General features: G+C 59.0%; 1 protein-coding gene across 1 annotated transcript in view; it reads left to right on the plus strand.

Annotated features, from left to right (window-relative positions):
- Positions 1–393: 393 nt before the first annotated feature.
- SOX13 (SRY-box transcription factor 13) overlaps positions 394–13,504 on the plus strand; it is a 42,040-nt gene continuing 28,929 nt past the window's right edge. The window contains exon 1 of the mRNA XM_063356391.1: positions 394–583. The gene's annotated coding sequence lies outside the window, so the exon portion shown is untranslated. The remainder of the gene's footprint in view (positions 584–13,504) is intronic.

Raw genomic sequence — 13,504 nt, forward strand, 5'->3', positions numbered from 1 at the left:
CAAGAACAGAGCTTCTAGGCATTACCAGCACATAGATGGTGCGCAAAAACAATTCTGGCTTTGCCGAACCGGCTTCCCAAGAAGCACTTGTCTGTCCTCATCAAAACCACAGGACTGACTCATCTAAATGCTTGCTGATTTTTTTTTTTTTAACCCCGAATCCTTCCAGCTTCCTGAGCCTTTCCAAGCTGCAGGCAGCAAGAAGGTGACATCTCATGAGTCTCTGGAAGCGGGCAGTGCCAGGAAGAGACTCAAACTGGCTGCAAAAGAGTGCGGTAGACAGAAGGGGGTGCTGCGGGCCCGGCCAGCTCCTCCTGCCCCTCCAGCAAAGTGTCATAAGCCTCCGCAGGAACACAGAGTTCCCCAAGCAGCTTTATTGGCTCCCAAACAACCTGGAAGAAAGCAAAACTGGGCTGTCTGGTGCGGGGCTGCTCTCGGGCGGTGCGGCGGCCGGACGGGGTGCCTGGATCTGCTGGGCACCGGCCCCTTCCCCGGCTCGTCCGCACCCTGGGGTGTCCTTGCTCCAGGAGGGGATGAGGAGTAGAAGGTTCTGGTTTTGGCTGAGCAATTGAGGAGGAGCAAGGTAGAGTTGAACGCTTACGATTGGGCTCTGTGGTTAGAAAACTCCCGTGTCGCTTGGCTTTCTGCTGCCTTGAAGCCTGTCGTGTTTGCTTTTGCAAATTGTACTTTTCCATAACGTGCAAATTCCTTTCCCTCCATGCGGGGGTGGGCTGGGTCGGAGCGGGGGGCGGTGTGTGGTGTGTGAGTAAAGGCTCCTTTTTGAAGAAGATGCCTTGAGGTGGCACTATGAGGAGCGCCCCGGCATGCTTTATTATTGCAGTGGGATGTCGTGTCATGGTGCAAATACCACGCTGCAGCCTTCACGCATCTCTAGGAAACAAAGTGCCTATGGGGGGGGTTTGCCAGGGAAAGTTTTTGTACCGCTACCAGTGCTCAGATATCTGTCACAGCCAAAAATCGAGCTGACGGCAGTTTTAGATACCATCTCGCCCTACGCCAGTGCCTGTTTTGTAGCAATAGAGTTTGTTCTTTCTCAAAAAGCTGGTGATTGAGACCTGCTTCTGCACTAAGGACGGCACAGGTTACCTAAAGCAGAGCCCTCTCCACGCGGCATTTCGGTTTGAGACCATCGCGCTGATCGTGGCGGGCAGGCGAGAGCCCGCTCGCATCCAGGTGGGGCTCTGCAGCGTTTGAGTATTTATTTTTCTTCCTTTCTTAAAAGTGTTAGCACCTTTTAACAGCACTGGAAGGTGCTTTTGGGTAAATATTTGTCCCTTTTCTCTGCCTGTGGTTTCGCGGTTCTGGGAAAAAGGCTGCATTTCTTCCCTTTTGCACTTGGGAATTGCTTGTCCTGGCCCAGCCCAGTCCTTTTGCGGGATGAGACTCTCCGTGCTTGTGAAAGAGCCCCCCGAGGAGGGAGGCAGAGTGGTCCTGCCTTTCCAAGGGGGAGCAGTTTCTCCGTGGTTCTTTGGCCGGCTGCAGTGATTTCTAGGACAATTTTATATATGCTTGAACCTAAACCTCTGAGCCGGCCCGCCGCCTGCAGCTTGGTGCCCTTCCTGGCGTCTTTTGCTCGGGCTGCGGGGGATGCAGCGGGCTCCATCCCGGGGCAGGACGTGGGGTTGTGTTGGCAGGAGCACCGCGAATGGGAGCAGACACCTTGAGTAGCCCGCGGCTGCTTGCTGAGCTTGGGCTACCTTCACCCTTTACCGTCTTTTCAGGCCGGTAACCTTCTGAGCGTCTAAAATAAATACAGGGGAGACGGGGCGCGTAGCTGGGTGGGGGTGGGCTGTACCAAGGGGAAAATCACCTTTCCCTCCATCGCGCTCTGCCACCGCCCTTGATCCCCCAGAGCTCCCTTCTCCCGAAGCCTCGCCACCTCGTGCTTTTAGCGCGCATTATCTGGGAACTTATTTCAAGTGCTGGTATGTTTTAAGGATTGCGTGCCTAAAAATAATAGTATCAAACAGACAACAGTGGAAGGTCAAGGACTCAAATGGCTTAGAAGCTGTCCCCTTAGGGCAGCATCTGAATATGGAAAACTTGTGTGGAGGGTAGAGGCAGGAGCTGGGGGGGAGCAGTGTTAAAGCACTGTAATGCTTTCCTAAATTCCCTGCCTGTTCTTGTTCCAGTCCCACGTGGGGATGGAGCTGTTTGGGATTGTTTTTGCCATTTATTTTTTTTTTTTTTCTCTCCGGGGGCAATAAAACTGATCCCCTCTTTGGCTGAAGACAGGGTTGGGTACCCATCCCGAGCAGATGGGATGCCATGGGGAGAGGAGTTTGCCGGGCAGCCATTTTGCCCTCCTTCCCCCAAAGCCCTTGCAGAAGGGCTCTCGTCGCACACAATGCCAAAAAACTGGCTCCAGCAGGTTTTGTTCGTGGCAGTACCCTCCGTTGGCAGCCCACACACAAGGTGCCCAGCATGGCTGCCCCCCCGTCGTGCCTTTTCACATTCATACCCACCAGGGGCATCATTACTATTGTTTGTAACATCTCTTGGAAAAATGAGTCATGGGCATTTTGCCTGCCCTCAGCAGGGAAACTCTGCCACATTAGCAGCAGCAACGCCCGCCCCCCCGCGCCGCTGCCTCGCATACCAGCGGGCCCCTTCGTGCGAGGAGCCGGACTTGCTTCGCTGGAGTTGGTCGATTATTGCCGCTTTTCTTGCCAGCGGTAACCTGGGCTTTGGGCAGGGTGTTGTTCCCTGTTTTCCCCACGCACAAAAAGCCTGGACGGAGTTCAGCCCAAGGTAGCGTCGCAAACTCTGTCGCCCGAAAGGCAACCCTGTTCACGCAGGTCTTTTGCCCTCCCGTGCCTCGATTTGCAATATTTAAGCCCAATTTTCCCGCACTTGTCTTTGGGCCGTGCTCCTACTCGGCACAGCGTCACGGTGGGCGATGTTTCCCGGGCTTCTCCCGCAACGATGCCGGTTTGTCTGCAGCAGAGAGAGCGATATTGTTATTTACAGCTCTGCTCCACAGGGCAGGCTCTCCTCTAACTGCAGGATTTGGGCTGTAGACGTGGTGGTAAAACAAAGCCACGAGACAGCTGTACGTTTGGGCACTTTATTTTACTCACGTGTGAGTATTTATTAAGACCCAGGACGCTCATGTCCCGTTCCAGGTTTTGCCCGTCTACCAGAAAAATTGTATGGGATCGGATTTGCAGAGGGGCTTGCCCTGTTGCAGGGACCAGAGCTTCAAAAGCAGAGTGAGCTTTCCTGCGGGTCCAGCCCTGATTCTGGCTGCTGCTTTTCAGAATTTTCCCGTGTCTGCTATCCTTCAGCCTCTTGTCTGCGAAACAGGAGCAATATCTAATAGTCCCCTGGGGGGGTGACGGCTGATGGAGTGGTGCGATGTCCTCAGCTGAGTGGAACAGCGCTGCGCACCGACCTGCTGTCTCGGCGGCTCTCCTGCTGCCAGGCAATCTGGTTCGTAAATAAATCTGAGTTTTCCGGGGATGCTTTTCTCCTTCCCTGTGCTCCCTGTTGGGCGGGTTCAGAGTTAAGGAGAGTTTTCAGGTGGTCGGTTGTTTTTTCACCTTGTAAACTGAGCTCGAAGTGGGCCAGGTCCGGCTGGTGAGGGGTTTTAGAGGACGCTCGGTTGCGTTTTGTACATTAGGATGCTACAAAACAGAGGGGAAGTTGGACCAGCCGCCGCGCCCTGAGCGTTCGCGCCAGATGCCAGGATCCCCCACTGCGCGGGGACACCCGTGGTGTGTGTCGGTGGCACCTGCGGAGCCGCTGCCTGTCCCGCGAGCGCTTGTCACCCTGCGGAGCACGGGCACCCCCAAGCTGCTCTCGGGGCCCCCTCCGCCGTGCCATGTGCAGGTGTTGGGAGGCGGGGGGGGGTGTACAGAAGGGCAGCGCCAACGGGAGCCGCGCTTTGGTGGAGATGGGCTGTCGAGTTAGCAGTACGGCAGGTACCGGCATCCGCTCTTGAAAAGGCTTTGTTCTCAGCTGGGGCACGGCAGCCCGTGTTGCACCACTGCCTCCTCTCCAAAGTACAGTGTTTTGGAGCCCGTCCCTTTATCGTAAATCAACAACAAGAGCTAATATTCATATCGAGGAAGTGAGATAATATCAGAGCCCAAGGTGGGCTCCGAAATGGGTGCACGAGACATGCACAAGTTTGGGGGGAGAGGGAAAGGGGGGCTGCGGTAGGAGCTCTTTATCTGAGAGGAAATTGCACTATTCGAGGGGGAGAGAGAGCGTGTGCGTCTCTGTGTGTGTGTGTGCGTGCACATTTGTGTAAATAACTTGCCAGGAGCATGAAAGAGCCCCCGGAGTAGGACAGGCTTGGTGCCAGCACCTGGGCTCGGGTTGGCACGTTGCAAACGCTGATCCGTGTGCACCCAGGCTGGGGTCAGTCCGGCCCCCACGGGGAGCCGGTGGCTGCCATCTCCCCGGGCTGGTGGCTTGAGAGGATGAGAGCGAGTCCCCAGGAGACCCATGGATCACGGCAGAAGCAGACAGAGCGGCGTCGGAGCTCGCAGAGCCGCGGGGTGCAGTCCCCAGGGGATGGGTGCCCTTGGTACCCAACGGGCTTGGCCTCTGCGGGCTGCAGCCGGGCTCCTCGAGGGAGGAAACATCCTCTTGCTCCGCGGCGGAGGTGCGAGGTCCGGGGGAGCAGAGGAATTCGGTTGGAGGCAGGCAGTGCCGCGCTGCCAAGATCCAGCATCTCTTATCACACCTTACCTGTTTTTCCCAAATAGCTTCTATTGATCCCCGAACAAATCCCATGGTGCTTTTCTCCAGAAATTAATCTTAGAGGCATTTGAGAGGCAAGGTCCACCCTCATCTTCTGATTAGAAGCAGTGGGAATTCCCAGGATTAAAACATAAACCAACCAACCCAGGTTGAATTTATACCTTTATTAGCTGCAGTTGCTTCCCTCCCTTTGAAAAACCCGAACCCTGTTATTTGTTCTTGTGAAACCGAGCTTGGTCAGGGGCTACCGAAGGCCTGGCCTGGGCTTTTGTCACTCGGAAGGTGACAAGACAGGGGTGGGGGGTCGGCTGGCGGCCAGGCGGCCTCAAGGTGCATTTGGGCAGTGAAAGATGCTCGGCAGCAGCTGATCTGAGCCCAGACCTTGCGCAGCCTCTCAGCCCTCCAGCGAGAGGGCCGTGGTCCAGGGAGCAGGGGGGGAGCGATGGGGGGCCATGCTGTGCGAGCCAGCTCTTCCAGCTCGTCTGAGACCTCTCTGCGGGTTATCCGGGAGGGTGGTCGGACCCCTGGGGAGCGGGGGGGCTCCGCTGGGTCTGAGCCCAGCTCCCTGCCTGGTGGCGGGGCACGGTAGCAAAACTGTTCCAGGCTTGACTGAGTTTCTGCAGGGTGGGCGTCCCCTTTCCCCGGCTGAGCTTCCCGGCGCTGCTTTGCCCGGCCCTGGACCCCTCCTGGGGCTCGGCCTGGGCTCCCTGGATGAGTTCCTCCCTTCCCAGCTGTTGTGAGCGGCCTCATGCTGAACGGAGGTCTCTGGGGAGAGCATATCTCTTTCCTGCTCCATCAGTCTCCCAGCCCACCTCCGGCACCGCCTGATGTGCCAGGGCAGCGGCAGGCTCCGGAGGGCTCAGCTGTGGGCTGGAGCCAGCTCCCTGCTCCTTCCCCTTCCCCCAGCTTTTGCATAGCACCCAGGTTTATTTTGACATAGGAAGGAGCTATGCAAATAAGTCCTGGGCTTTGGGTGCTGCACAAACAGTGAAGGGAGGACCCAGGGGCTGCGTCGTCCTTTCCCAAGTCCCTTTGACGGTACCAAGTACCTTTTCCTTGGTACTGATGGAGAAGCCGGGCTTTGCAGTGGAAAAGAGCAAACGCCCCTTGCTCTGCATGCCTGGGGGATGTCGGTCTTTGGGGGATGCTGTGTGATGAGAGGAGGCACCAAAAACACCGGGATGTTGCAAGGCGGCCAGGGCGCACCTCCTGCGGGTACGGAGAGGGGACACCAGTAAATGCCACTGGGAAGGGAGTGGGGCCACAGCCCCGTCCAGCGCGGCTGGAGCGTGGCCACCTCCCCGGGCTGCCGGCCAGCAGCAGCGCAGCAGCTCCGTCCCGCTCTGCGACAGAGGTGGGTGGCTCCTGGCAGCAGACGGGGCTTCGGTTCCCACCGTAAATACCGTGTGGTTTTTTTCCCCTGGCCCAGGTTTGCTGGAGTCCGCGGGGATGGAGAGAACGACCTCAGCCCCTGCGGGGTGAACCCCCCCTGCCCTCGTCCCCATCTCGGTGGGGGTTTCTCTGCGTGCTCCCCGCTCGGATGGGTGGTCCCGGTGCCTCTGCCCGTGCTGTGTGGGGCCGTGCCCTGGCCTGGGCGGGCAGAGGCGGGCTGCAGTGTGCCGTGCCGTTTTAGGAAGGGTGGTGGGGAAGGAAACATGCCTGCCTCGTTATTTAGTGTCCCACACACGGAGCCTGCCTGGCCCTCGGGAAACCTCCATCCACTGCGCGGCTGGGATCTGCAGCGAAAGCAAACAATGGGATCCCCAGAGACAACAATGCCCCATTGTCCTTTGAAGCCATAACAATGAAACAATAGACCACAGTCTGCTCCCTTTATTCCCAGGAACGCCCCCCCCGCAGCCCCGTCCTGCGGCCCCGGGGCCGTCTGCGTTCGGGGGCTCACGCCGTCCCCGAGGACCCGCCGCTGCTGCTCGCTGTCCCCCCGTCCCGCTCGCTCGGCTCCCATCCCTCGCTCGCGGGGTGAGTCTCGGGGGTCCCCTTGGCTCCCCGTCAGCGTGGGTTGTGTCTCAGAGGAGGAGGAGGAGGTGGCTTCTTGCGGGCTTTGATCCTCGGGGTTTCATCAGCGGGAGGGATGGAAAAGTCCCGTTAGGTCACGCGGTCGGTGCCCCGGAGAACAGCGGGGCTTTGTTGTCTCCGGGGATGGCCACTTGTCAGCTCTCGCCGGCACGGCGCTCCCTGAAGGTTTTCCTGGTGTATCCTCCTCCTCCTGGGGTCAGAAACAACCCCAGCGGCTCTGCCCACCCTGCTCACTGCAGACACCCCCAAATGCTCCGCAGAAGCAGCGTGGGCCTGGGGAGGAGGCAGGAGGGGTTGGGGTGCAAGGGGTCCCCACCACCCTGGGGCACCTCGGGAGCCTTTGAGCTACTTTCCAGATGCCTCTTCTCTCTTTCCTGACTGCATCCAGACATCCCCGAGGATCAAGCAGCTCTTTGCATCCCTGTGGTCCCCAGAAGCTGCTGGGGGCTGTCTTGGAGCAGAGGGGTGAATCCCCTCCCCGCTTTGCCCGATGGGCTGCAGCAGCTCCGGGCACTGCTGGCTGGCAGCGCGGTGGGTGGGTGCCCACCCTGCAGCCCCAAGGGTCCCTCTCGGAGGGCACCCAGTCGCTGTGCAGCATGGGGGAGGCGCTGGGAGGGATCTGGGCAGTGGAAACGCTGCTGCAAGGCAGCCTTGGTGTTTCCTGCCATTGAACGCGCTCCTCGTCCCTTCACTGGCTCCCAAAAAGCAGGGATGGGGAAGAGCCAAGGTGTGTTAACCAGGGTCCTCCAAGGCCAGGGCCGGGACTGCTTGGCCGCACCTGGATCCGGTGTGGATGAGGGCTCAGATCCCCGTCCTGGCTCTGGGAGCCAGAGCAGGCGGCACGTGGGACCTGGGCACCTCTGGGTGCGTCTGCTTCCCCGGCTGAGCCGGTGGCGGTACCACACCGTCCCCATCGTGACGGTGTCACCGTCCTCGGGTCATCTGCTGAGAGTGGGGCAGCAACGAGTTGGGATCCAATTTGTCCTTTTCCCGGCGCTCATTTGTCACAGACGGAGAGGGGAACCCAGTGCCGGGCTTGGTGACATGGGTGTCCCCAAAGGCCGCTGCCACTCCTGTGCCCCTGGGAGCTCCCGGAGGCCCCTGGTCCTCCCGGTTACCTTTGGGCAGACAAACCCACCTGAATAGGTAATGAATGGAGGAGAGAAAAGAGCCCGGAGTACATTGTGTTTCCAACGGGCCGGGAACAATTGCTAAATACAAATCACACAGAGAAAAGGGAGAGAGAGAGAGACAAAAGAAAGAACCCCAGCACAAAGGAGAGGAATGAAATGGTAAGTAAAGTCAAACAAAAAGGAGCCGGGCTGAGACAAAAGAAGGGAACAATATCCCCGAGGCAATAGGCTCCTGAACAATGGGGACAGTGACAGCGGCACAAAGGCACACTGTTTGCAAGTAGACGTTATCTCACACAGCCACTGGCAGGCCTGGCCCTGGCGCTTCTATTTTCAGGGATGCTTTTGTGCTGCGCTGAACAATATTCCTTGCATGGCTGCAGATAGAGCGATGAGGGGGGCTTGGTTCTTTTTTTTTTTTTTTTTTTTGCCTTCCCGGTGCCAGCTCTGTAATAAAAACAGGTTCAGCCCTTCGGAGAGCGGGGCAGAGCGAGGGGGTGGGTGGGCAGAGCTGGCGGAGCCCGACCCGCCGGTGCCAGGGATGGCGCGGCTCCGCTGGAGGATGAGCATCGGTCGATGCCGCCTCCTGCAAGGGCCAGGCTGGGCCCCCAGCACGGCTGGGCACGGTGGCAGGGCTGGCACCCCGGTGCGAGACGGAACCCAGGGCTCTGGGGTGGTGTGTTTTATGACTCATGTCCAGGGCTTATCAGCCCTGAGCTTTGCGTTTGGCCAGCTGCACTTGCAGGCCTGAAACCAGAACCGGGCAGACCAGAAAGATGGCTTTTCCTGGCTGCTTTTGTTTCAAGCACTTAAGTTTTTAACCCCTGGAGCGTGCGGGCAGGGACAGGGGGTGCCCACTGGGCTGGGAACCCCCCCAGTGCTGGCAGAGCTGCCAGGCATGGCTCCCTGGCATCCCTCCACCCCCGTCCTCTGCTCCACGGCCACCGGTGAGTCACCCAGCCCCGATGAGGAGAGGCGACGGCACGGTTTGGAGCAGTTAATCTGCAGGTCCCAGCTCTGCCGTGCTCAGACACCTCAATCTGCCAGAGCAGAGCCTGTCCGCCCTGGGTGAAGATGTCCCCGATGGATCCAGTCTCTTCCTGCCGACCACCAAGCTCAGTTTTTTGCGCAATCTGGACCCGCAGGAAAGGGTGTGCAGGCTTTTCTCGTGTAATCCCGGGGCTGGCAGAAGCTGTGCAGGCGCTGCCATGGCTAACGGGGCTGGGGCAGGACGGGGCTCTGCTCTGCACCCTCTTTGTCTTGCCTCCTGCTTGTGCAGGGTGCTGGTCCATTGCTGTCCCCAGCATCCCGCATCCTCGGCTGGCGTAAATCAGGGTCAGCCCCTTGGGATGTGCCAGAGGAGCCGGTGCGTGGCTGCTCCCATGACAGCCTGTCCCAGCTCACTTGCTGTGCCTGCGACCGTTCATGGGCTTCGGAGGAGCTGGTGTAGGATTTTTGCCTGGGTTTTGCCTGGTGTAGGTGTATTTTTTTCCAGCTTTTGCCTGGAAAACCCTCCCTCAGGGCAGTTGTCTGCCAGTGTCTGTCCCTGCCTGGCGATGGGCTGGCTGCGTTGTGAGCCCTGGGTCACGCTGATGCGGTTACACACGGGCGCGTTTACCACGGTGTGAGGTTGTTATTGCAGGGCATGTTATCAAAGCACCCCGTCTGCAGCTCCCGGGCACTTTCTGATCCCGCTGGACCCGTCCGTTTGGGCAGGGAGGGATGTTCCCACAAGGGAGGGATGTTCCCCCAAGGCACCCGTCCCTCCCTGGCGCTCCCGGCATCCTCGTACCCTTTTCTCCTCTGGACCCGCACTCGGAAATCCATCCCTCCTACGCTGCCACAAACCGTGGGGACGTCACCCAGTTACCGTAAGTGACTTGGGAGAGGAGAAATTAGGGTGTTGCGAAGACGGAGTCAGAGACGCCCTGTATCGGTGCCGATCTCCTGAGACACCCAGTTTTTTAGCAGATGGGTTCAGCTCTCACTTGAAAAGCTGCGTTTTCTGATATCGATCACCTTATCTGAGGGTACATCCTGTTGCTAACTTTGGCTGCTTCCTCCGTTCAACAGCTGTTGCGCAGCTACAGCTGCTTTAAACCTGCGTGGCGAGGACGGCGTGTGTTGCACGGGGCTGGCGGGGGGGGGTGTTTGGTGCTCGTAAAAATGGATCCCAGGTTTCGTTTGACCGTGGTGAGCAAGAGCCATGCAACATCTCGGAGGTGCTGTGGTGAGCAGCGTTTCCTCCTGCCCTTTCTTGCCCGGCCGGTGGATCGTGCCATGACCAGATGCTGAGGACACGGTGCTGGGGGGGGCGGGACGATACTTGGGGCACTAAATCAAAGCAAAGCGGCAGCGTCTGACATTGAAGTTGTTCTCAGGCAAACAGTTCCCTAATCCTGACCGCCTGGTATCTGAATTTGCGGTTGTGTTTGTCCACATGCTCTGAGCTGTGTCTCGAGGTGCAAAGCCGGCGCAGGAACAGTCGTTCCCCCAGGTTAAAGCCCTTGTCCCCTCTGACTTGCTGGAGGAGCAGCCTCATGGTCTGTGTCCTGCCCTGCCCGTGGCAGGAGCTCGGCAAGGCCAAACCTTTTGCAAGTTTTTGGCAAAATTTGTACGCTGGAAGGGTTATTAAGCATCGGAACAGGCTGCCCAGGGAAGCGGTTGAGGCACCGTCCCTGGAGGAATTTAAAAGACGGGTAGACACAGTGCTTAGAGATACGGTTCAGTGATGGTTTTGTCAGAGTTGGGTTGATGGTTGGATTCGATGATCTGAAAGGTCCCTTCCAGCCCAGGCCATTCTATGTTTCTACGATAAGCCCCCGTTTCCAAAGGGCGCACTGGCCCCGCTGTGCGATGGCCACCAGCAAAAATTGCCAACCCCGGGGACTTTAACCTGCTCAGTTGGGGCAGCAGCTCTGCCCTCGCACCCTCGTGCTTCCCCCGGGCTCTGCCGTGCCTGCGAGTCACCGATCTCTGTGTTTAAAATCCTCGGAGGCAGGATGATGCTCTTTGGTCTTCTTGGGAGAGGCGAGCGCGGCAGCAGCCCTCTCCTCCTTGCTCCGGGCAGCCCTTTCCGACCATCACACAGCCCTCGGGGCTGGGGCTGGGACGCGTTGCCTCTGCTCATCCTCTGCCTGCCTGTCCGTGTTGGGAATTTCTCTCTTCTCCCAAGCCTGGTGGGTGAAAACAAATCTGGCTCTTTCTGATATAATTTTGCGAAGTTGGAGCCCTTCGCTGCAATTAGCTGGTATTTAAACCCTCGCTAACCCTTAACATCGTAATGACAATAATAATGATGCTCCACACGTCCTGCAGTGCCACGCATCTAAAGATTACACTCGCTAATTAATTAAACCCCGACCTCCCCCCCTCTACTTTCCTCACTGAGGAGAAGAAATCGCTAAGAGTCTCTTAAGAAAGGACATAAAGGCAGGGAAATCCAGGCACCAAAACAAGACAAATGGGGATTTGAAGACAATCCGGGCCGGGTCCATGTGACCCGAGGAGTGGACCAGGCAGGAGAAAGGATAAAAATGCCAAGCACAGAGCGGGGAGAGAAAACAACCGCCAGCTTAAAAACCCGGGGAAAGAAAAGCACCAAGATGAAGGGAGTGACAAAGCATCAAAGGGAAGAGAAACCAAAGGCGTCGGAACAAAGGACAAGCTGGAACAAAGGACCAAAGAGGGGAGAACAAAAGCACTAAATAGAAAACAAAGGCAGGGGACAAGAAAAGCCCCTCTGTCGGGGCTGAGCTGGAGGGTCCCGGCCCGGCGGGAGGTGGGTGGCACGGGCGGTGCTGCGGGTCCCCGCTGGAGCCGGGCTGGCGGAGGCCGCCGGAGCCTGGGAGCCGAGGCCCCGGGAGCCCAGTTTCGCCTTTGAATCATAGAATAGTTTGGGTTGGAAGGGACCTTTAAAGAATCGGAGGCGATGGGCTCGCCCCCCCCCACCCCAGTGCCACGCCGTCTCGGGTGCTGCGTGGTGGAGGTCGGCAGCAGCCTGGGGGACGTGGCTTTGCTCCTGCGCTGCCCTCCGGCCGCCGTCCCCTCCCGTCCCGCTGTGTGGTCCGGCCATCCCCTCCCTCCCCACGCGTCTCTGGGGCTCAGCCTGCTCGGCATCACCCCGCTCCCCTCCCTCCGCTCCCCTCTGCCGCAGCCCCCTGCCCCCTCTTGTCCCCCCAGCCCCGCGGCGTGGGGACGGCTGGGGATGCTCTGGGGACGCTGCCAGGCTGGCTGTGTCCTCCCCACCCCGTGGCTTTCCCTTCGGAGAGGAGCTATCGGTCAACGCTCTGTGTGTGGCTAGCCTGGGCTGCGCTCCGGGGAGGACGATTCGCATCGTCTGGACTAAAAACAACAGCGGCATTCAGGTTGGGAATAGAGAGTTACAGAGAGGCCACGCCGCTTTGTTTCCTCTCCCCGTCGAATCCCTGTTTGGAGCTGGAAGTCCCCGGCAGGGTTGTTGGCACGCACGGGTCCGGCTGTGTTACGCGTGCCGCCTTGCGGGGGGATGCGGCGGGTACCCCCAGGGTCAGGCAGCCGGCGCGGGGTGAGGATGGTGATGGTGACAGTGGACGGGAACCCTGATGGAGCCGGGATGCTGGCACCCTCCCAGGGTGCTTTGGCTGCTTGTTGCTGCGATGGTTTTGGAAGCGGCGGGTGATTTCAGTGTCTTTTGGAGGTGCCAATCTGGCAGGCTCTCGGGCAGCCGGAGAACCACGCAGCGAGAGCCAGGGGCTTTCTGAAAGTCCCCTTTCCAGACCCAAAATGTGGCCCCAGTCCTGGGTCTGTTCTCCATCACCTGCCCTGGCTGCACATCTTCCCCGCGGCGAGCAGTGGCATCTCCTCCGTGTCCCGTCTGCAGACAGTGCTGGCAAAGCCACCCTCCTCGGCGGGGGCTGGGGGCCGGGGCAGTGGGATGCAGGATTTTAGCGCCGTGTCCAAACACTTGCAGGCACAGCATCGCGTGCTGTGCCTGCCACAGGGAGCGTCTCAGTCATTTCTAAATGTTCTGCCCAGGTATTTCTGCTCATGCACCAGCCGGAGCCCACCTGCGATTTCAGCCCGCGCCACCCCAGCTCTGCTTCCCTGCGGAGTCGTTATTTGCTCAATTTTACTTCGCTTTTCGGACAAGCTCTCTCTGAGCATTGGCTAAGAACTGAGCTGCTCCGAGTGCGCTCCCCATAGAGCAATCCTGGAACATCTTGGTTTTATTATGCCCAGGTTAGAGCCTGTTACGCTGCGGGCGGACTCGCTCGCACAGCCCCGGCTCCCTGCAGTAGCCGGGCACTGCCAGCGCCGGGGAGGAAGGCAGCACGGAGCTCCCAGCCTCTGGAAACGCTTCTGAAGTGGCCAGGATAAATTGTGGTGTTCGGGTGGCAATAATTGGTAAGTTAATTCCTGGAGCTCACCCACCACCCTGCTAGGAGCCCAGGAGGGCAGGCGCCGGACGGGGAGCAGGGGGATGACGCTGACAGCTCTGGGAGGGTTTGGGATGTGCTGTTTTCACAGCCATCGTCCCCCAGTGTGTGTGGCCTGGCCGTGTTCCCACCCTGAGCCCCAAAACCAAGGGGGCTGGGCAGGCAGGGACCGTAGGAGCTGTGCCG

Source organism: Chroicocephalus ridibundus, chromosome 20 (genome assembly GCF_963924245.1).
Source record: "Chroicocephalus ridibundus chromosome 20, bChrRid1.1, whole genome shotgun sequence".
Taxonomy (NCBI): Eukaryota; Metazoa; Chordata; class Aves; order Charadriiformes; family Laridae; genus Chroicocephalus; species Chroicocephalus ridibundus.